Raw genomic sequence first — 15,863 nt, forward strand, 5'->3', positions numbered from 1 at the left:
CTAATCCTTATCATAGCATTGCCCATACTCTAAGCTTGCTTTCTTGTTCGTCTGTCTCATTAAAATGCAGACACCAGAAGAGCCAGGATTTCTGAATGTCTGTGTATCCTAGCACCCAGCACTGCACAATAGGTGTTCCAGAAAGGCTTGTTGAAATAATGAATTTGGGCAATTTCAGTGTTCGCTAACGTGTAATTATCAAAAGATCAATTAGCACTCTGCGGCATAAAACAAACCAAGCTTTCCCGAAACATTCCAAAGAGTACTTTTGTGCTGTGCATAGATAGCACAGGCTCAGCCCCTGGTGTCTACTGTTGGAGAGCATCCGTCTGCCCACGTCTGTCTCTTTGTACAGCACTGACATTTAAACTGTTTACTGTCAAGGTTTCTTCCAAGTCTTCAGATGCTATGATTCTAAGAGGAAAGAGAGGTCAGGCTTTGTGGGCTGAAAACCAGGACCCTTTATTGCTTTATGTTAAGGTGAAAAGTTCTGCACTACATAGAAATTTTCCATCTTTTCATTTGACTTCTTTGTATCGGATTTTCAGAATAAAAGATAACATATATAAGCGATCACTGGGCTGGAGATGTGGCTCAGTGTTAAAGGACTTGCCTGGCATATGTGAGTCCCTGGGTTCATCCCCAGTATCGCCCCCCAAAAAAATCTTTGATAAGTAATGTTGGTTAATCATTATTGTCTCCTTCTGTTTCTCTTGAGCCTCATCTGAGATATGCTAATACCTCTCCTCCCCCCATGTCCAGGTCGCGCTCCTTGGAACAATGTGTCCCCTTCTATTCAAAATGGCAAAGGAGAGGCAAGTTACTCAGAAGGAGAGGTGAGGATGGAAGCAGAGATGAGAGGGACAGAGATTAGAAAGGCTTTGACAAGTGGCTGTTAGAAGCTGAAATAGGCAAGGAAATGGGTTCTCTCCTGAAGCCTCCAGAACTAATCCTTGACTCAAGCCCAGGAAAACTGATAGCAGACCTCCAGCCTCCGGAGATTTAAGAGAATACATTTGGGTTGTTTTAAGCCACTCAGTCTATGGTCATTTGTTGCAGCAGCCCTAGAAAACTAGTAATCAAGGACTTTGAGGTTTACCTAGAGCATCTTTTGCTCTCCACACGCACTTGAACGTGTACAGGGGTCATGGAGGATCTTGGTACAATGCAGATCTGGATGGGGCCCAGAGGAACAGGAGATTTGCAGCTGTCTGGAGCTCCCAGGTGACCCCGAGGAAGGCCCTGGAGGAGACTATTCATGCTCTGAGATCCTCTCTCCTTAATTGCTTTTGGTCAACATTGCTAAAATACTCTATCCTGGTGGGCCTCTTAGTTTCTAGGAGCACGTAGAGAATTAGAAAACGTTTCCAGGCGAGCCACAAAGTCCTGGAGTAGAGCCAATAGGGGAAAGAAGAAAAGAGCTGCAATTATTCAACCTGAAAGAAAGAAGGCTGAAGGGTGATTTAATAATGGAATGTAAGAAACTGGAGAGTTAGTAAGTGGGAACTGCTGATTAACTGTGCCTCTTCTCTGCCGAGCCAACTAGAGGATAAAATAACAGCAGGAAGAATTTGGGTTTAGGGACTCAGTACTGGCAGGGAAGATTGTGGTTTTCTTTGACTGAGAGAATTTTGCAGCTTCAAAAGGTCCTGGAATCCACCTGGCTCTACCTCGTCATTTGCTAGATGGCTGAAACCTAGGCTGAGAATGACCTTTGGAAGTTGCAAACAAGTGGTGGAGCCCGGAGTAGAACTTGCAGCCAGAGCTTGTTCGCTGCACCACCTCACTGAAGGCTGTGCTGCAAGTGTAAAGATTTGGGAAGTGTTCATTTGGGGTGTTTTTCTTTTATTTTGTGGTACTGGGGATTGAACCCAGGGCTTTCATACTGAGTTACATCCCCAGCCCTTTTTCACTTTTTATTTTGAGACAGGGTCTCGCTAAATTGCCCAGGCTGGGCTCGAACTTACAGTCTTCCTACCTCAGCCTCCCAGAGTACTGAGAATACAAGCATGCTCTACTGTAACTGATTTAAAATTGGGGCCACCTCAGGGAGCCTTCTGGGGTGATACAAGCATTCTAAGTCTTCCTCTAGGGTGTGCTTTTCAGCTGTGTGCCTGTGTGCACGTCAAACTGCTAAGTTGTGTACTTGATATTGTGTGCCTGCTATTTAGAAACTTAGAAAATTTTCCTAGCATTTGGAGAATGAACATGCTCTACCCTTCCTCCTAGCCTCAAACTGGAAATGTTCCCGCTGTCTTTCGGAGTTCATGGGAAAAATAGTGCTGGCATATTCCTATAGTGGATTTCTGCGTGACGGTGAGAGACCGTGGACAGCACCAGACATGAATTTCACAAGCATATTGTTGAATGAAAGATGCCAGGCACAAAAGAGAACATGTTTCATGGGATTCTATATAGAAAAGTCAAAACTGAGCAAAGGAATTGGTGGCATTAAAAGTCAAGGTCGAGGCTAGCTTTGGGGGGGATGCAAGGGGCACAAGGGGGTTGTCCCATTTCGTATACACAATTCATGAAAATGAAGCAAGAGACAGACTTGTCATTTTCTTTATGTGATTATATTTCAATTAAAAGGAAACTTTTAAATGGGGCTATTAGAAGGTGGGCAGAGGAACTTCGTGCAAGCCAACCTTCGGAGAATTTAGGTTTATTATTTATTTTAAAGAAGCACAGGTAGAGATCATTGAATTAGGAAATGTGTGTGCTTTTCTAGAATACCTAGAAAATACTTGCTACAGAGAGAAATCTCCTGTTGAGAGATTGTGTATTTAAATCCCACTTGTAAGCCAAAAAAATGCTATTCTATAGTCTGCTTTCTCAGGGAACTGGTACAGTCTGTCTTTCATGAAAAACCTCCGAAGCCAGCAGCAGCCCTCAGTTCCTTTTTGGCCCTTTGTAGTGCCTCAGAATGAAAGAATGGGGTCATTTTTTTAAAAGCAGCAGCTTGCGATAAATAGTAATTTTGTTTGAAGACTCTTTTGTCATGCCGGGCACATTTCCCTGCAGCCGCCCGCCCGGAGAGCTGTGGTTGGGTTCAGATGGTGTGAAGTGGTTCAAGGTGAGCAGCCAGCCAGCCAATCGGGACCGGGCCAGCCAAGCCCTGGGTCACCAAAGCCATATCTGCCTCCTGCCATTGGTGGTGTCCTTTCAAACTGGCATACCTGCAGTCATTTCATCCTGTGACGCCAGGCAGGAGCCAGTTGGCCAAGCAGAGCTGAAGCTGAAATGCCGTGTTTTTTAGTACTGGGATCAAGCCTCAGGGTGCTCTACACAGAGCTACATCCCCAGCTCCCCCCTTTATAAATTTTTTATTTTGACACAGGGTCATGCTGAGTTGCCCAGGCTGGCCTCAAACTTGTGCTCCTCCTGTCTCAACCTCCCGAGAAGTTGGGATTACAGGCATGTACCACTGTGCCCAGATGAAAATGCCTGTTATTGTAAATAAAGTTTTATTGAAACACAGCCATGCCCGTTCTTTTTGTATTGTCTATGGCTGCTTTTGTGCTATAATGCAGAGCCGAGCAGTTCTAACAGAGACCATGAGGCCCACAAAACCTAAAATATTTACTCCCTGACCCTTTACAAAATATTGTCACATCTTACATGTGACATCATTGACTAAATGTTGCTGTGGAGTGCATGACTACACTTTTTTTGCTCCCATGTCCTGATGGCTACACATAGTTTCAGTGATGTTTTCCATTGGCGTTGAGGAAGATCTTCAATATTCTCGTTTTTTCAAGGGAGCTAAATGGATATTCAACAAGTTAAGTGTATTTCCCACAATCCCATGCATGGTCCTGCCAAGGTCCAGATTCTCATCCCTTGGATCTGGATCTGTTTATCTGCTGTACAGACTGCAGACTCGAACTAGTAGCTGGAAAAACTGTCAATCATGAAGACAAGCATGTGATTCAAAGTGCTGATATATTTTATTTTTATCGCTCCTCCCAAAATACCATCTATCAATAATGTCACTTTGGGCTAAATCCCTGATTCTGTTTTCTGTTCTCTTCTTGCTGTCAATTATAGTAGTTCTGATCTCACGAATTGGTCTTTACTTTATTGTTGTGTTGATGACTTTAGCAACTCCTGTGTGAAGGTAATTGCTGGCTTTATTGTCCTACCATTATGATGACTGTTAGTGTAATCCAGAATAATCAATGATATTCAGCCTCAGTGATTATGTTTAATTGTTTCCCCATTCATTTGTTTGTGAGTATTTATGGTGACACATCTGGCCTCCCAGCAATGACAGCAGCACCAGCTAATCCACTGGAGATGGGAGGTGGTGTGTGATTATGTCAGAATGAATAGGACAGGGTACAGGTTCCATGAGAGTTCATGGATGCTAAAGAACTAAGGGGAGAGCTTGCAGAAATCCTGGCAGTTCTGTTTTCTCAGCATGTTTTCACTTGGTCCTCTGTTGTCTAATTCTCTCCCTGCCTAGTCCACCTTATCATCATCTCCCATCTGAATCAATCTATTTCTCTCACATTTATTTTTTTTAACTCTTGTACTGAGGTATAATTTACATACCATAGAATCCTCCCTGTTTGTTTTGGGGCTTTTGACCATACTGGGGATTGAACCCAGGGCCTTTACACTGAGCTACACTCCCAGCCCCTATTTACTTTTTGTTTTTTAATTTTGAGACACGATCTGGCTAAGTTGCTAAGTTACCCAGGCTGGGCTCAAAATTACGATCCTCCTGTCTCAGCCTCCCATAGTGCTGGGATTACAGGTGTGCACTACTGAGCTCCGCTATCTGCTGTCTTATGCCTTGTTTGAATCCCTTTAGCAGAAGTAAAGCCTAAACTCTTAAACCTGTTGTCACAGATTGGGTTCCCTAGGAAGTCGGTTCAGATGGGGACATTTGTCGGGCCCTGATGACACCTTCCCCTGGAGTAAAGGAAGCAAGGCGGGACTGAGAGAGGCCTGGGCTGTGGTGTCGTCACAAGCAAGGTCTCAGCTCATCCCATGGGGACTTCTGGAGCTAGGGAGGCTCTGCAGAGTTGGCCAGAGATGGGGCAAGGTGGCTGGTCCCTGAGTACAAGCATGCCCATGAGAAGGTGACATGACCATGGGTAGGAGCGCAGTCACGAGGAAGAAGTCCTCAGCTGTGACTGTCATTAGTCCACACTGCCAGTAGCTGGGGTTCATGACTGTATTCATCTTGAGGAGGGAGAACCTGGGTGATGTTAGCAGCATTCACTGCACCTGGCCTTCTCATCAACCTCTGCACAGCCCCTGTTGCTCTCTGGGCTCCAATCATGCTGTTGCAAGTTCCTTTTGGTTCTCAAGTTTCTTCCAACCTCAGGACCTTTGCAAACACTGTCTCTGTTGGGAGGAAGGTCTCCTCACCCTTCTATCTATCCCAAACCTCTGGGTCACCAACTCTGGGTTCTCCTCTAAGCCTCAGCTCAAAAATCCTTTCCTCCAAGATGTCTTCTGGGACCCGGTCCAAGCCGACCTTGTGTGTGCTCCCAGGGTGGCCACAGGTCTCATCCTTGGTGGACACCAGCCTTTCTCTGTGGGCCACGAACTCTGCTTTGTCACCTCTAATCCCCAGTGTCCTTAGAACAATGCGAAGCGTATCATGAGTGTTCGGCAAACACTGTACTTGTTGAGTGAATAAATGAATGACTTGAGCAGAGGCCTAAGGCAAAGCCAGGGTTTAATTGAGCAGCTCTCCTTGCCAAGACCATTTAAGGCCCTCCTGTCCTGTGTCGTCTGTCCCCAGTGTCTCTTAGTTTTCCAGCTCATCTCCATAAAATCTGCTACAAAAATTTCACCGACAGGGAAAGTTATGCTCAAAAAGCAATGGCCAGTAAAACAGAAATCAGTGTGTTGACTATAGCTATGGAAATGAGTGTATAGCAAAAAAATATCTCAAAGGAATTCGCTCAAAATATCTCGTAAGAGTGGGCTTGAACTTCTAGTTTTCTGTGTTTCACAGCCTGTTTTTCTGTTTCCTCTGATCACTTCGAATGTTTCTGTTAGGTTCCCACCCTGCACTGCTCGACTTCCCTGTCTCTGATGGGCCATTTCCACACTCAACGGAGTGTTGCTGATGATGCTTATTTGCACATCAGTTGTTTGCAAGTTTGAATAAATTGTCCAAGACCCTCTTTGGCAGGATGGGCTCCACAATGGAAAGATGGAGCGCCAAGGAGAAAGCGTGCCTGAGCATGTTTAGGGGCACAGCGGGACCCACTGAGGGACACGTGTGACGTGGGGTGGGGTTAGGGTCACACAAAACGTGTGAAGTTCTTCGTTGGTTTTTGGTAGCTCCCCTTATATCTTTATAATGGCCATTGAGTATTTGTGGAGTGCCAGGCTTAGGCTGCAAGAAGAAGATGTGGGTATTTCTTCTCTGCTTCATTTTTTATGTCTTGAAACAAATAGGATTAAAAAGGAGAAAGCATAAAACCCCAGGTTCCTTCCCCAGTGCCATTAAAAAAATTAGTGATGGAGAATTCAAGTAATACTGAAGCTACTATATTAGTAAAATTACTAGTGGAAGGGCCTTGTTATTAAGCTAGTGTTAAAGCTGTAATTTGGAGGGCCCTTTTGGCTTCATTATAAAGTCCAATATGGGGAATTACTCATTTGACGTACTACACAGGAGCCATTTTCTAATGCACCAGTATTAATCCACTTATGGCTGAGTGGCTATCGGATTAGCAAGCACTTCCATTTTCTAGAAAGAAATGAATACTGTGAGGCCCTGAGTGATGCTGACAATGAAGCTGAATAGAATCATAATTCATGTAGCCAAACTATGCAGAACTGTAAGTAGGATTAATGTTGTGTTAGAGTTTAGATGGGCTATTTATGTATTGCATTTAGAAATAACATTTTGAAATCCATAAAGAACAAGGGTCCTTATTTGCTTAAAGAAGACTTTTGAGAGAGAACCTCATTGGAAAATATTGAAATTGGGTTTTTGAATACTTACAGTAACTATTAATTTTTATTAATAGCCTTCTTTAAATTATTTTATTCCTCTCGACTAATTTTTCTGCCAAATTTTTCTGTTCAAAGCTGTTTCTATACTCTGACATAAGATCATGTGTAGGGATGTTTGCAGACATATAAAATGGTATTTTTCTTGACCTCAGTTTCATGAAGTCTCATTTCTGCATTATTATTGGCTTGGATTTTGAGTTTATATGTTTATGTATTTAACATGGAAATGTGACAAATGCTGGCAAAGATGTCATACAAACAGACATGTTGACCAAACAGGGAAACCATTTGCTTGTTTTTGTCCATTAATCTCACTGAGGTAGGTCATAGAAAGCATGTACCATTTTCCTGCATGCATCTAGTGAGGCCAAGAAATGAATGATTCTTCAACTAAAGTGTCCCATCAACAGATGAATGGGTGGAATACTATGGAGCCATGAAAACAAAATCTGGCCGTTTGCAGCAATGTGAAAGGAACGAGAGATTCTTACAAGTGAAATACGCCATGCACAACAAGATTAAGTACTGCACAATACCGTTCATATATTGAGGCTAAAATAGTTGCTCTCATAGAAGTGGAAAGTAGAATGGGGTTACCAAAGGCTGGGAAAAGTAGGAGAGAGGGACGGATGGGAAAGGATTGGTCAGTATGTACTACCTTGCAGTTACATAAAAGGAGGAAGTTCCAGGGTACTATAGCACACTGGCCTGACTGTGTTTAATGGTCATGTAGTGTGTATTTCACAATAGCTGGAAAAGAGGACTTTGACTATTCTTACCAAAAAGAAATGATAAGTGTCTGAGGTGATGGATAAGGGTGCTCTGATGCGCTCACTGGGTAATGTATACATGTATTGAAACAGCACATGGAACCCAAAAATATGTACAATTGGGTGTCAGTTTAACAACTAAAATTAAATGAGTAAATGAGTGACTCATGCATGTGTTGGCAGTTCATGACAATACTGATATTGGCCTACAAAGCACAAGTCACTAATAGGGAAGATGATTAAGCAAAGGAGAAAAAGTGAGCTTAAAAGAAGCAGGTGGTGTGGGGAGAAGCATGGATTTGCTGTGGTTGGTCAGAGTCAGTCTTTACATTTCCCTTCCAGAACAAGGAAGCAGAAGTGTGAGCCCACAGGGAATAGAAGGGGACCTTTTTGGAAGGAGTGGACTCCATATGAGTCTGGTTTGGGGTTCAAGGAGGGCTTGGTAAATATCTAGCATAATGCTCAGGAACACGGACCAGAATTGCACAACTTGGTCTCAAAATCCTCGGGTTGATTGGAGCTGCAATTAAGAGATGAGGGGGAATGCATATTCTGTTGAGGAAATAGAAGTAGGGAAAGGGGCCATCTGAGGGTTAGATGTTATAGGGAGGCAGCCGAATGGCAGAGGATGGGAAGGGGAAAAATGAAAGAGGCAGAAAGGAAGGAAGGGTGGCGAGCTGGGATTTGAGCTCTTCTCTGTGGCCTAGGGGTCCCCACCCATTCTGCCCAAGACAGAACCCACCACTGGGGCCTTGGTGACTTTTCTCAGGAGGACAGGACCTGCTGCTTGGTGGAAACGGGTATTGAGGACCACTGGTTCTGTGTGGGTGTGTGTCTCTTAGGGATCATGGGGCCGGGAATTGACACCTGCTAATGAGAAATTGCCTTGCAAAGGTACTGGATATGCTTTTTAGAAGCAGAGGCATCCTGTGAAGTGGTGGAATGCTAAATATTTAAACGACATGTGAAAAGGGACTTATGAATACCTAACTAGTGGTAAGCTTTAATCTAAATAGCTTTTGGTTGAAAATAAATACTCAAAAATATTAGAAGAGAATTTTCCCCTGTTGACTTACTCTTCTTGCATGGAAAAAATCCAATCTGTCTTCTATGTATATTGGAAGCATTTTGGTTTTTGGATTAGCCTGTTGGAATAGGTTAGATGGAAGGCCATTTCATTCAAGTGAACAAAAAGTCTGTGAGATGGAAATTGGCAGGTAGTCTTAATACCAAAAGAGCTGGATGCCTTTCAGATGCTCAAATTTATCCTGCACAAAAGAAAACATTCTGCTAAACACTAGAAGGCACCTGAGTACAGGAAGGCAAGGTAAATCCCAGCTTTTTTAGTTTCACTTCACATTAAAGACAATGAGCTGGGCATGGTGGTACATACCTGTAACCCTAGCACTCTGGAGGCTGAAACAGGAGGACTGCAAGTTTGAGCTGAGGGGAACACTTGTAGCTATCCACACCTAGAGAACCCTGTGGGCAACCCAATGACATATTTTGCAGATGCTTCTGGACCCCAGCATTGACCTGGATAATGACATTCTCTAGCTACTTAGCTCCATGTTTCCTTATGTTCAAGCTTGGCAATCACCATGCTGTATCCAGCTGGAATAACTCTGATGCTGTTTCAGTAATATTGAATGTACTAAATTGTTGAAATTATTCAGTGGGAAGCTTAACTGTCACAGGATGTGTATGCAATTGACTAAACATCTTTTAACTGTCCGGAGACTAAGACACTGGAAGTTTTTGCTGTCTAACAAGCATCAGTCAGATGTAAAATTAAGTTTTCCCAGTGACTTCTAATACACCAATATTTGTATTAAGAATTCTATCAAAATGGAATTTGAGGACTCCAAAATAGCAAAAATTACAAAACTATAATGTGAGGTTAGCATAAAAATAGACATATAGAGTCCAGAAATAATCCTTTCGTTTATAGTCAGTTGGTTTTCAGCAAATGTACTAAGACACTTAAACAGAAAGAATACTCTTCACCAGATGGTGGTGGGCCAACTCAATGTCCACATGTAAAAGAAGAAATCAGGACCCCTACTACGAACTATATGCAAACAATTGCTCAAGGGATCACAGATGTAAAAGCTAGGTCTATAAATCAGTTAGAAGATCGGGAGTAAATATTTGTGCCCTTGGGTTAAACGGTGGTTTCTTAGATACAACACCAAAAATACAAGCCACAAAAGGGAAGACAAATTGTATTTTATCAAAATTGAAAATGATTTTGATACAAAGGGCACCAAAAAGTGAAAAGATAATCCACAGACTGGAAGAAAATATTTAAATAGCATATAATTTGAAGGGCCTTGCATGTAAAATTTGTAAACTCTTACAATTCAATAATTAAATGACAACACAAAAATAGGTAAAGGATGTAATAGACACTTCTCCAAAAAAAGATACACAGATGTTCCATAAATACATGAAAACATGTTCTGCATCATTAGTCTTTTGAGACATGTCAATCAAAACCATGGTGAGATCCTGCTTCACACCCACTGGGTGTGCAGACTCTGGTGAGGATGTCAAGAAGTTGGAACCTGCGTGGGCATGTAGAGTAGTGCGCTGAGCCACTTTGGAAAACAGTGTATGGTTGAACACAGAGTTACCATTTGACCCAGCAATTCCACTGTTAGGTATGTACTCAAATTCATTAAAACTGTGTCCACACAAAAACTCACTTGCTAATGTTCATGGTGGTATTACAGTATTCACCAGAGCCAAAAAGTGAAAACCTAAATATCCAGTTGGCGAATGAGTCAGTAAAAGGTGATATGTCCTACAGCAGAATATGATTCAGCAATCGAAAGAAGGGAGACAGTGACATGTTGCTGTGACGGGGATGACCCACAGGAGCATGCTGAGCGGAAGAAGCCAGTCCTAAAGGACTGCCTAGCATCTGTCCGGAAATAGTCACAGGGACCACATAGCATATGTCTCAAAAGACAGATTCAGAGAGAAAGGAGCTCAGTGATCCCCCAGGACCAGGGCTGGGGCTAAGGTAGGGTAGGAAGGAATGAGGGCTGTGTGCTAAGTGGGATCAGACTTTCTTTAGGAGCAGCACAACAGTCACAGATTATGGTGACAGTTGCAACCGTATAATTTGAACAGGTGGGAAGAAGGGACTATAAAACAACCCAAAACATTTAATTGTATATTTTAAATAGGTGAATTAGGTGGTATGTCAATGATATTTCAGTAAAGCTCTCTCTTATAAAGGGAGGGGCTCTGCTTTAATCATACACTGTAACCAGTGAAAGAAATATGTTAAGCAAATGTTAATAATCCTTTTTTTTTGGTACTGGGGATCAAACTCGGGACCTTGTGCTTGCGAAGCAGACGGCGGAACCACTGAGCTAAATCTCCGGCCCAGTAATCCTTATTCTATGTCTTACCTATTGTCTCATATTTTAATTCAGGAAATATACATCTCTAATTATCCCAGTGTGTACCTGAAGTTGATGTGTTTGGACAGATCTTTTTTACCATGGAAATAGTTGTTCTTTAATCAGGTCAATAAAACATTTACTCCTGGCAGATGGATGAGCCTCCTGTTCATAATTGAGGTCATTTCAGGCCCCTGGGCTTCACAAGCCACAGGTGGAATTTGAAAACTACTTAGTGTTGTTCTGCATGGAATCCTACCAGTGTAATGTATTAGATTGTAAACTTGTGCTTTATGTTATTATTTGCCAAATTTTTCCTCTCTGGTAATAAAAGTGCTGTTAATGATTTCTTGTTTGGACACAGCGTTTCACTGCTCCCCATGCTGATCTCAAACTCCTAGGCTCGAGCAATTCTCCTGCCTCAACCTCCCTATTAGCTGGGACTATGAGCCCATATCTAGCTACTTAATGCTCTCTTAAAAGAGATGTGAAACTGTGTAGTTCTTTGTTATTTAAGATAGGAAAATTATACCCTTATTTTAAAAGCCAAAGGGCATAAATATTACAGATGTCCTAATAGTTAATACATATGGCCCTGGACTTACGAACTCAGTTCATTCACCAGGGCTGATTATAACTCAAGTTGGCCGATGAAGACTCAGGCTCCTCCTCTACACAACCTTCAAAGTCTTTGTCCTGTGTACAGGCAGATCTCAGTGTCCTTAAGGAGACATTGGCCCAGGATTTCTCAACCCCACAGGAGAGGATGTTGTCATGTTCCTTCTAGAACTCTTTAAGGGTTAAATCTGTATCTGAGACCATCTGGAAGCACAAGCTGCCAACATTCTGATCATGACTTTGGTCATAACCTAAGTTGTTCGTATGTCAGGCCAGTTGTAACTGGAGAGTCCACTGTATTTGATTTTTTTTTTTTTTTTTGGTAGCGGGGATCGAACTGTGGACCTTGTGCTTTCGAGGCAGGTGCCGGAACCACTGAGCTAAATCCCCAGCCCTCAGTCTACAGTATTTGAAAAAATAAGAGAGTTCTCACTGAATGTGACCATGTTTTTCTAAACCTAGGCTAGTTGCTATACATCACGGAACCAGAGAGTCTTTAGGAATGTAAATACTTAGATACATAGATGCTCTAGAGAAGAAATAGGTTGTCATAATGTGAGAACCAAATCCTGATAACACAGAAGATGTAACCCTGGGGCTGTGCCTTGAAAATGAATAGTATAGAATTGGAAAAAGTAGGAAAGGGAAGATGAGTGGAAGACAACTGCTCTAGGAAACTGAGGCAAGAAGGTGCATGGAGGTGACTGAGAGGAGCCTGGCACACGACAGGGACACTTGCTTTGGCACAGAGGAGGGTGGTGATGTGGGAATGTGTTAGGCCAGCCACCCTCCAGTTGTCAGAATGTTGTCCAGAGAGGAGAAATGAGAACTTCTCAAACTTAGCTGACAGTCGAGGAGCTGCAGTTCTGAAGTCCCGAGACAAAGCTGTTGGGAGGGTAGAATGGCCTGGGAGTGAAGGAAGGCATGGGGAAGGGCGAGGGGGGAGTCCAGGAGGTGTGGAGAGATGAATTCAACCGTGCACATTTAGGATGTAGACAGATGTGAGATATTTCGATGAAAGTGGGGAGGGGTATGTGTATAAGTGAGTGTGTATCTGCCTGTGCGTGTTCATGCATCCTCATCTCTAGATGTATATGCACTCATGTCTGCTTATACATGAATGTGTGTACTGGTGTACATATGCATTGTATATGTGCACAAACGTGCAAAACAAGCACATGTGCATCTGTATTTTGCATCCTTCTAAATTCAAGATATCCTAAGTTAAATTCATCTTATGTATGCGTATGTGAATTTATGTGTGCACACTGTGATGGTTTGGGTCTGGGGTGACTCCTGAAAGCCTCATATGGTTGGAAGGTGATTGTACCATGGGTCTGTTAGACTCATCAGTGGCTTAGTCCGCCCATGAGTTCATAGCTGACCTGCTGTTAGGAGGCGGGGCCTGATTAGAGGTGGGTCACTGGGGTATGGCCCAGAAGGGCATAGCCCTCTGCTTGGCTCCTCCCTGACTACCTCCTGCTCTCTGACCACCAAGACATGAGCAGCTTTCCTCTGCCAGACTTCCACCATGCCCTTCCTGCCTTAGAGCCAGCCAACCATGTGCCCAAAGCAAGAGCCAGACTATAAACCTCTCCTTTAAGTTGTGAGTGTTGAATATTTCATCCCAGCAATGAGAAAGTGCTCAGGATGCATACATATGCACACACGAGTGAATAGAACTTAGAAAAGAAATCACATCCTAAAACTTAGGATTGCAGAGTTTTGACCTGGAGCAATCATTTGGTTCTGTTAGAAGGGATGACTTGGGCCAGGGATGTAGCTGAGCAGCTCAGTGCCTGCTGGACAAGCATGAGGTCCTGAGTTTGATTCCTGGTACAAAAAAAAGTCAGTTGACTGTATTGGTGTGGGTCTTTCTGGGCTCTGTCTATTCTGGTCTAAGCCATGTGTGTTCTTGGGTCAATACCACTCTGCCATCATTAATGGAGCTTTAGAGTGAGTCTTGAAATTTGCTAAGGTGACTTGACTGCCTTTAATCTATAGATCACATTGGTAGAATGAAATAGTCATTTTTAACCAGCAGTTTTTAAGTAGGGCTTTGATGAGTAGAAGACTTGGAATTAGGAGAGACCCAACTGAAGTGATGATCCAGGCCAATGTAATATCAGTTAACAGAGAAAGGGCCAGAGTACTGCTGTGGACAAGAACTAGGGCTTGAGGGTAAATTAGAGAAAACAAAAAGATGGAGCCTGAGCCAGGATCAGTGACTAGAGCCTGGATCTCAGTGGTATACATCAGTCCCAGTGTGAGGGACAGGGGTAGAGATGAGCCCCAGACTTTGAGGAGAGAGAACACTGTCTAGGCACCTGTAAAGGCAGGAGGAGGCAGTAATTCTCCAAGGGGCATGGTTAGGACCCAAAGCACGGGACCTCTCTTGTACCATTATTTTCCATCTCCTCTCCTTGGGGAGAGGCAAAGGCAGGACTGTGTGGACCCTCCAGATCCAAACTGAGCCCCAGCTGGTTCGTGGGTCCATCTTAGCCTCAGGAGAGAGTGCTCCAACCCAAAATTTTGCTGGCCTCATCTCGGGGGTCTGGAAGCTCCATGACCCTGGGCAGTAATGGAGAAACTGGAGCCTTCGTGAAGAACGGTGACATTTTAAGCATCCCTGATGGCTTCCAGTGGCTGCTTAAAAGCTCAGAGTGCTTCCAAAGAATTCCTTCTGAGCTAAATCTTCATTTCTTCTCAAATGGAGACTCTATTCTTGGCAGAATTAATATTTAGTGGCAGAGGACATGAATTTCCTTTGCCAGCCTCTTAGAGATTTATTAATTTGAGGTTGTTTTCATGACCTTTCAAATGTGCCAGTCTCAGAAAGTGATTGCTCGCGTTTTACAGCTGGTAGGCAAGTCTCAGGATAAAGCATCCTTGTGGCCTTCCACTTTTTCCTTAATTTTCCCCCTTTATTTGTAGAGATGAGAAACAAGTAAGTGAGGCGAGGGTGTCCCCTCAGAGCATATGCCCTTAATAAGTATTTACCATCATTGGACCTCTTCATTTTGTTCGTTTCTTCAGGAGGAAAGGGGATACTATGCTCCATAGCAGGATTGGAGGAAGGGTTAAGGGTTTCTGCTCATTTTTTTAATCAAAGAACTTAATCGCAATTTAATGACAAGAGGGGGGGCTGTTTATTACACAGTGGCTCAATAAATACTTTCCAACAAGTTTTCCAACCATTTAAGAGGAGGCTTACTTTAAGCAAATTAAAAACCAAGGAAGGCGCTTTGAGGGAGAAACATCACTGAATTTCAGACACTGTTGCTAAGAGCAGCCTTGCTTGCCCCTCCCCTCCCCCTCTCCCTTGCTTTTTAAAAGCAGAAGCTTAAAAAGCCTCTATTGTGTGGCCCGGGGGGGGGGGGTATGCTAATTCGAGGCACATTTCCCGTCAGCGTCTTTTTTAGGCCTGTCATAGCTGAGATATGAATGATGATAGAGGGAGGCAAAGGGGGTATTATGAGGGTCATGGTTTGTTTTTGTGCAGGGAGAAAGGGATAAATAGGGAGGCAGCTCCGGTCACCCGTGAAGCCCCTCGGGTTTGCAGGCTGCGCAGAGTTGAGTGGGTTCTCATGAGTATGCGGTGCCCTCCCCCAGGCACTGCCTCTTCATCTTTGCTGCACAGCCGCATCCTAGGAGAGGAGGACTCCACCAGCCCCCTTCAAGGAAGGCTGTGTGCTTCAAATGAATAAATAAGCCCGGGCTAGGGAAGTTAAGCAAGGCATCGGGCAGGCACAGGAGAGTGAAGCTGGGCTGCCACCTCCTAGAGAAGGCATAGCCAAGAAAGAGAAATCAAGGTTTTGAAATGGCACTGACAACTTTACAACGCTGTGGCCAGGATGGAAGGGGTGCCCACTACAGCCATGTCTGGCTGTGGTTTACTACTGTTGAGTTGTGTTTATTTACATCTTCGGCATATCCAGTTGGCTTTCTCACTGGATAATTAGATATGTAGCTACATTTTTCCACTGTAGACTTTATTTTTCTGGGGTCAACTTAACCAGAATCTGTACAATGAGAAGATAGTTTTGGACGTGGGCTCCTTTGTTCAATGATA

General features: G+C 43.5%; 1 protein-coding gene across 4 annotated transcripts in view; it reads left to right on the forward strand.

Moving 5' to 3' along the window:
* Window positions 1-15,863, forward strand: part of Gpm6b (glycoprotein M6B) — a 153,701-nt gene that overhangs the window by 82,664 nt on the left and 55,174 nt on the right. The window contains exon 1 of one of the 4 annotated variants that reach the window (XM_087193734.1): window positions 15,530-15,603. The exons of the other annotated variants lie outside the window; for them this stretch is intronic. The gene's annotated coding sequence lies outside the window, so the exon portion shown is untranslated. Of the gene's footprint in view, window positions 1-15,529; window positions 15,604-15,863 lie in introns of those variants that run through there. 4 annotated transcript variants of the gene reach the window in all.

The sequence above is a fragment of the Heterocephalus glaber genome, unplaced genomic scaffold (assembly GCF_053883595.1).
Source record: "Heterocephalus glaber isolate CG9 unplaced genomic scaffold, H.glaber_assembly_v1.0 deba00001594, whole genome shotgun sequence".
NCBI classification, from domain to species: domain Eukaryota; kingdom Metazoa; phylum Chordata; class Mammalia; order Rodentia; family Bathyergidae; genus Heterocephalus; species Heterocephalus glaber.